Source organism: Pempheris klunzingeri, chromosome 20, assembly GCF_042242105.1.
Source record: "Pempheris klunzingeri isolate RE-2024b chromosome 20, fPemKlu1.hap1, whole genome shotgun sequence".
Classification (NCBI taxonomy): Eukaryota; Metazoa; Chordata; class Actinopteri; order Acropomatiformes; family Pempheridae; genus Pempheris; species Pempheris klunzingeri.
In genome coordinates, this window is record NC_092031.1 from 10,242,851 (window position 1) to 10,251,380 (window position 8,530).

Consider the following 8,530-nt stretch of genomic DNA (forward strand, 5'->3'; position numbering starts at 1 on the left):
AAAAACATGCATTCACTTTCCCAGCCAACAGCTACCCTGAGAAAAGTGCTGGGTTGTTTCTGTAAACGCATAGTTGGGTTGATTGTACTGTGTCAAAATTCTGGGTTTTTTGGGGTACTGTAAAATGTCAAATGGGTTTTAAGAGGTTCATCTGCAACTAAGCAGCTGGTTGGGCTACTTTGACCCAGTACTGGTTCATTCATTTCCCCCTCTTCTATTGTTGAACTTTCCAACATTGCTGGAAATGTTTAGTTTTACAGGGTAAAAATACCAATAGCACTATATGGCAAGAAAACCAATCTGTGCTCTGAGACAAAAACACATTACAAACTCTATTCTAACACTCCGGCTGTAACAGAAAAAAGAAACCTCACTCACTCCAAGTGTGCGTCAGAACGCATCACATAATGCTAGCATTTCCAATTCAAATTTAATTAACACATGCAAGAATGTTGCTTGAGCAAAAGCATATTTATTCCATCAAAATGGTACAACATAAGTCACAATCGTTGGCCGCATTCCACAGCTCAGTGAGCCTTGGACATTGCATCTTCATAAGGGTGTGCCTAAACAGTACGGAGAAAAATACTCTGCTGCAGCCCAGTTAAGGTTGGCCAACCTTTGTAGAGGGGGACATATCTATGAAACGTTATATTTCTGTTGTTAATTGTGAAGTTTTACAATTAATTTTTCTATTTTTGTGAATTATCATAAATTATTTAACAATTATCTAGGCGCAGCCAGGGGCCAGAGGGGGTCCGGTTTGGGGACCTCATGATAGCATCTCTGCTTTTTGCGGATGATGTTGTCGTGTTGGCTTCATCGGGCGGTTGAAGCCGAGTGTGAAGCGGCTGGGATGAGAGTCCGAGGCCATGGTTCTTGACCGGAAAAAGGTGGTTTCAAGATCAAGTATCTCAGGGTCTTGTTCACGAGTGGGGGAAGGATGGGGTGTGAGATCGACAGGCGGATCGGTGCAGCGTCTGCAGTGATGCGGTCGCTGTATCCGTCCGTTGTGGTGAAGAGGGAGCTGAGCCAAAAGGCAAAGCTCTCGATTTACCGGTCGATCTACGTTCCTACCCTCACCTATGGTCATGAGCCTTGGGTCATGACTGAAAGAACGAGATCACGGATACAAGCGGCCGAAATGAGTTTCCTCCGCAGGATGGCTGGACTCACCCTTAGAGATAGGGTGAGGAGCTCAGCCATCTCGGAGGAGGAGCTCGGAGTAGAGCCGCTGCTCCTCCACATTGAGAGGAGCCAGCTGAGGTGGCTCGGGCATCTGTTTCAGATGCCTCTTGGACGCCTTCCTGGGGAGGTTTTCCGGGCATGTCCCACCGGAAGGAGGCCCCAGGGAAGACCCAGGACACGCTGGAGGGACTACGTCTCTCGGCTGGCCTGGGAACGCCTCGGGGTCCCACCGGACGAGCTGGAGGAGGTGACTGGGGCCGGGGAAGTCTGGGCATCTCTGCTGAAACTGCTGCCCCCGCGACCCGACTCCGGATAAGCGGTTGAAGATGGATGGATGGATATTTAACAATTATTTAATATACTTCTATTTAATCATGTTATTGCTATCATTTCTAATATAAAGATAGCACGGTAATTAGACTGGAAATAACCCATATCTATATATTTCATATCTAACCCAGAAATAAAGTTAATTGCACTCACGAGGTTGTGAAAATGAACAACCAAGAATTCTTGGTGAAATGGTGAAACCCAGCCCTTGGGTCAAACCAACTCTGTGTGTGTCCTATCCTACAGTTACCCTACACTGGGGTTAGAGTTGGGTTATTTTCTCACCAAACAGGTTTTTTTTTTCATGTAGATTGATGCTTCATGACTATTTTAAAAACTCCAGCAGCTCAACCAGAGCACTATTGTGTATGTGTTTCTCTTCTCCTCTTCTGAGGACAAAGTCAAATCACTGTGTGTCAGTGTCATGGTTTGTTCCCTCCATACAAATTTGACCTATAATTCACTTTCCTTGATTGTTGCCCTGATTCCATTACAAAACATTCCTGAGATTAATTGGATAAAGTAATTGAGACGTTGACCTTGTTTTTGGCACAAGTTATCTCAATGTATTTAATTCAACCACTCACATAACCAACCAACTACGTAAATAAACCTGCATGAGCACTGACATACATGATACAAGTCTGTGGATGTCTGGGCAGAAATTAAAGTTTCAAGATCCACCTCTGATGGGAGAGTATGGATTTTTATTATTGTTTGTCCTCTACTTGTGTTCGTATCCACTGTTACCGAGAGAAGGTGATTTATCTGTCACTTCCAGCAATGAAATTCATGGTGTGTGTCAGAAGACAAATCTGCCAAACCATCCAATTGGACCTTTTTGTCCCTGCAAGAAGAATTTGGATACCAGTGCACATTGTAAATCAAACCTTGATTTCAGGAAATATTAATGCCAATATGTCTTACATATTATGGGAAGAGTGCAAAAAAAAAGAATGAACACATATCTGTGATTTATTATGGATCATGACAGCATGACTGTAGGATCTACATGTGTTCTTGCCCAAGACTTTTAGCGTCAAACATCATGTTCTTCAGAAGTTAAGATCCTATTTTGTATATTCACATTAATCTGCAAAGTTGAATCTTCTGCCCAAGGATGATGCTTTTACTTCAATGCAATTATGTGGCCCTCTAATAAAGCACAAAAAGAGTCCTTCAGGCGTCTGCCTTGATGTTCTCACACACAGGGTATGGTGTCTTGTAACGTTTACAATACAATAAACTGTATTTTTTAAAGCTATTATCATTATTATGCCAGGTGTGTCTGACTGGTTAAGTGAATGACACATTACTAGGAAAACATCACAAATAGGCCCACTTCAACCATTTTTAAAAACTCATTTGATGATCCCACTATAATTCATTTACTCTTTGCTTTTTCAAATACGATAAAGTCATTTTTAAAAAGGCGAAATTTAATATCCCAATGAATATACAATATAGTAATGACTCAGTTTTGTCACCCGAACTCAAAGGCTGGGGCTTTTCTGCTCTTATGTGTCAGCAGCTCCCACTGCGAGCAGTCCCCCAGAGCTCTGTGTCGTGTTCATAAACAATATCTTATCACACCTTTTGCTTCCACGAATAACGGTGAGGACTGCAAATACACCGGCTGCAGAAACTGCCTTAAATTTACTTTCACGTAGACGAGACTAAAGGCACAGTTTTGATTTTTAACACTCAATCTACGTGTCTAATTTGTCAGAGAGTGAAGGTCAATTCAGTAAATCATTTGTGATTAATGAGAACGAAGGGGAGGATGTAAATGCATCTATCACAAGGTTTGTTATTGTTTTGTTTTCACTTTTAGGCCTCTCGTTAAATTGACTTTGTCTTAATGACAAGCTTGTTGAAGTTAGTGCTTGTTTTCAATTTCTGCCCTGTGCATTTTTTTTTTTTTTTTAGGAAAGTTTGCACAGGAAAGTGTGTGTTTAATAGCCAAATACCACCTATTTATGTTGAGTTCACCTCTTGTTGGCAGAATTGGAAGAATGAGGATATATAGTCACACCAATTAAATGAAAAATAGATCCTAAATCTGCCATTTTTATCTTTTTTTCAAACATAGGTAACAGTATGTTTGCTAATCTTTTAGTTCTTGAATCCTTAATTTTTAATTCATGAATCGTTGGGTCTCTCCCTAATTAAATAGTTTGGTCTAGACCTGCTCTTCATGTAAAGCGTCTTGAGATAACGCTGTTGTGAATTGGCGCTATATAAATAAAGATTGCTTGATTGATTGAGATTGAATGTAACAGGTGTACAGAGAAACTACGGTGGCCGTGTAGCTTATTTTCAAACAGCTGCATTGATTTCACTAGTGCTGAATATTGAAACTCATTTTGGCTGCAGCCATTTTGGCGCAAGATACTCACAGTGGACACCTGTAACTTTCCAACTTTTCACCCGCTCGAAAATAACTTACCCGTCAGAAATTCTCCATCTCTTATCACCAACTTGCCGCTGATATTTGCGGGTCTTTTATATCCGTACGATATTTACGCGAATAACACTCGTGAAACCAGGTGAGCATTTTGTTTGTTGACGTTAAGCTAGCTGCTGTAACTTTGCACGTAGCACTGTAAGCTAAGCTCGCTTGCTAACAGTGCTGTAAGCTAAGCTCGCTTGCTAACAGTGCTGTAAAGTCGCTTCAGGAGGAGTGTTTTATTTTTTATTTTTATTGGAATAACTGTGTCTCAGTTCTTGTTAATTCTTGCCTCTAAAGCAGGAAGCTGCGTGTTTTCCTGGACTACTCTGCTGAGGTCTTCAAGTTAGCTGGTTTTCTTCAGAGAGGTAAGTGTGTGTGTGTTGACATCAGGTTAGGACACCAGGTTACACCATGTGGCTGCTCTACAGTGTCTCTGCTGGATAATGTTTTCTGATTTTACTCCTACATAAACTATATGCAGAATTTGCTTGGTGTTCATTTTGAAGGCTGAGCCCATTCCTCAGTAGCACGATGCCATTTTTATTTGTGCATTAGTGAAATATGAGTTCTCATATGAAAGCATCATGAATGTTGTGGGATGTATTGCAGCATTTTTCTCCCCTTGCTCCGTTTCGCTGGGTCTGTTTTGAGTCCTGCAAATCCATAGTGGAGGGCGGTGTTGTATTTTTGCTTCAGGGACATAAAATAGTTTATTGTCTTCCACACAGCCCATACACATCGCCATTTCTCTGTGGTGCTGACTTCATGGCAAACCTAACATGGCTGTTGTGTTACACAAGATTGGTCGCTATCTTCACTATTTCTCTGCACGCTCCATATCTACAAAGCTTTAATAAAAGTGTTCAGCTTAAATCTGTGGGGTTTATGTGACAGCTTGCTTTACAGTTTTTTTTTAATCATAATTACATCTAAAGTGCTGAGCTGCCACACTCATTGCCAACCTTAAGCTATATCAGTTTACTTCTGGTCATCGGCCACCACTTACTTTAGAAGAGCTACTCTAAACAATATGATTTCTGAGTTTAATATGTTTAAGTTGATTATTATCTGCCGCATATCTGACATTTTTTAGCTTGCAGCTGCACAGACGGTTCGCTGAATTTGGATTTATCCATCTCCCCTCACTAAATGGTAGTCTATGTCCTGCTTGTTTCATGATTTGCTTACCCAGGAGAACGGTCATATGACTGCTGTCTGGCTCTGAATCTAATTTGGCTTTGAGGAGGACTTCCCACTTTCGGTTGTGCTCAGCTCAGTGTACGCCTGTGGGAAGTGACAGGGCCAGAGCCTATTGCCAAATATCAACTCTGTGCAGATTTTGTTTTGACATAATAAAGCTGTGAGTTGTCTGCTTGCTGATATCAAATATCCTGAAAGCACGAGGTTTACTCAACTAGAGTGATTTCAGGTATCATGTTTGTGTAACGATTAGCCACCAGCTGGGTGTACAGCCCTTTCCATGAAGGACATAGCCTCTGTGTCAAGGTCTCAGGTGTAACTGCTATGAGCTTTACCGCCTTCGAAATATAATCTGTGTCAGTGTATTGTTGTGCTTGACGGAACACGTTTGCAGTAGCAGTAGACATTATGCATTAAGAAAGCTGATTAGCACATAGCACTTGATCAAGTGGGTGTGAGCTCAAAAGCAGCCAATTTGTGACAAGACCACAAAGACACAGAGGTTAGCCCCTGGTTGGAAGGAGAGACTGCAGACTCTCACCTCCTGATGGAAATTGAATGGCCATCAGTAATTTAAAGGGAAGCTGGAGCAAATTCTCATGTGGGAGAGTCATTACTTTGATTGAGAACGGCTGCTGTCATATTCTCCTGTTTCACCCCAGGTTGCCCTTTGTGGGAACGGTGCTCTCCGTGGTGCTGAACTACTGGCTAAGTGGCATGACAGTTCACAGTTTAGTGCTTAGTATTATTCATCAGAATTACCCAGGTTCTTCAGTAAGGGATTTAGTTTTTGGACAGTTTTTCCATCACTGACGGAGCACGATGGGACATGGAATGATTGCTCTATTATGCTTTTCTATTATTCTAGTATACAACCAACATTTTCAAACATCTTGGGAAAGTTAGAAGAAGAAGATGTCTCACTGATGTGAACAATTGGCCAGGTTACTGTAGTACGTCTCAAGAGGTTACATTATCTTAACATAATGCCATGAATGACTGATTGCTTTACTTTATAGTAAAGCTGAAATGATTCTGAAACAGTTTTAATAATCATTTAATTCTTTAAGTAATTTATTGTGTAAGTCATTTGATTTTAGTGTAAGTGCCAATCATTATCTGGTTCTGTATTTTATATCATAGTAAACTGAAAATGTTTGTGTTTTAGACTCATGTTGGTTGTGCAAAACAAGATGTTTGAAGATGTCACCTTGGACTCTCTGATGGGAAATATTCACTTTTTCTGACATTTTTTCACAGCAAAAACAAACTGACAGATAAATAAATAATGGGAATAATTTTTAGTTGAAGCTGTATAGTCCACAGCTAGCAAAATTCTTAAAATAAGATGATGACTTCAGTGATCAAATTCTCTCAAGGTCAACACAGGTTAATGTCCAGCCTGCACATTAAAAGGTCATCTTCAGCTCTGTTATATTTACTCTGGTCTCTTTTCTAACTCCATTGAGGAATTTAAAAAGTTTTCAGTCTCTTCCATCTTGCCATTTGAGTAGGGCTTATGGTTTTGGCTTCACTGTGCAATCAACGAATAGCATCATTATCTCTTATCTTTGCCCCTGCACTGCCCTGGAAAAGATGTGAGAGGAAGCATCTCAAAATAACTGATGCCAGTGAGTGTTTACTGTGAAAAGTCAGGCACACCCTGACATTTGGGCACAACAAAAAAGAGAAGGTAATAAAATGAAATTGCTTCTGCTGTCCTCGTTAATGGGAAAGGTGAAATCCACAGAGTAGTGTAGTCGGGTGCTGAAACAATGTTGCTGGAGAGGTCAAAGTTGCAGTAATTAGATGTAATCCCTATCAGGCAGTGCTGCTATGATTGAACTGTTTTATCAGTATCCTCTTTAATCTATGCTAAGGGTGAACATTTTGATTGAGTAGACCCGCAGTGGTTTTATAGTCTTGGGTGGGGGAGTCTCAAAACACTATCTCCCAGTCCTCAGGACTTTATGGCAAGGAAACAGTAAACCTGGAGAGCAATAATATTTATCATAGGTTTAATGACAACTATTCTCATCTTTAGGCTTCAGTCAACTGTTGTGTGTGTGTTGCATTCTTAAATTTGAATCTCATTCACATCACTGAATGTAACAGTATTACAATCAAATCCAATGAAGAGCTGACAGGAGTATGAGTAGAGTATAAATATGTGGCGGTGCGTTTAAGAGAGTTTCTTTACAAAATGTCTAATCCAGAAACGGAAACAATATGGGCAAGAACAGTGAACAAACAAAAATTTAAATGGCCTGTTAAACATTATTTTTGTGACTTTTCACAATGGCACCATCGTCTCTCTGTACTTTGTGCCTACATCCTTAAATATGTGTCACACATATATGCTCTCATGTCTGAAAGTGATGGAATGATTTCCTAAAAGAGCAGCACACTGTAGATTGTACCTAACATTACTCACAACAGTATTCACAAGTGAATACTGCATTTGTTAGGTACTATTTTCAACCACAGTCATGCACATTTGGTGTTCTAGTGTGTATTAATGGCAGCTGAGGGAAAATGTGGCTCATGTATGGGTTTTTAATTGTTTTTCACCAACAGTAAATGCCCATGGCACAGAGCAAAAAGATTTATCAAGTGCTTGGCTACACAGGCAGTACCAATAGGAGCTATTCATTGTTTGTGCTGGTCTTTTGATAAAATGTGTTGACAACAAGATAAACACAGAAGATCTCTAGACTTATCCTTTAGAATTAACCTCTACAAATGTTAAGATGTTCTCTTTGCAACACATTAGACGCCTGAGGACATAACTTGACACTGGGGATATCAACATTTTACATCTGCGTTGTTTTAATTATCCATTGCACACATGAGTGGTATAAATCTTCTCATCTATATCAAGACTGAGGCAGAAAACAAATGAACATATTTCCCAAACTGCAGAATGGTCCCTTTTTAAAGTGCACATGTTTTGCATAGTCCCAAAGTATCACAGGGGTTTGTTAGAAGTAGTGTCAGAATCTCTCCTTTCACTATACTCCCTCCCTATATCAGTTAGAATGGACAGTTGTCATTTCCATCTCATGCATAACATGAGGAGGATATTTTGGCCCTTTCGGTTCTGTGACACGTCTAATAAATCTTAGGCTCTCTCTCTAGGTCAAGTACTCCATCACTGTGCCAAAACAGGTGGGCCATATTCTTGGCGAGACATGTCCCCCTCCTGTCCACTGAGCAGTCTGTCCTCTATAGGCTGCGTCCTTGTCCGCTGGTGTCACTCCGCTCCGGGGACTGATGTGATCTGACTGACAATAGGGGTCTATGCTATCTTGTAATACTGCTTTACAAGAGTCCGGACTAGCACTGGGTAAAAAGAAACGA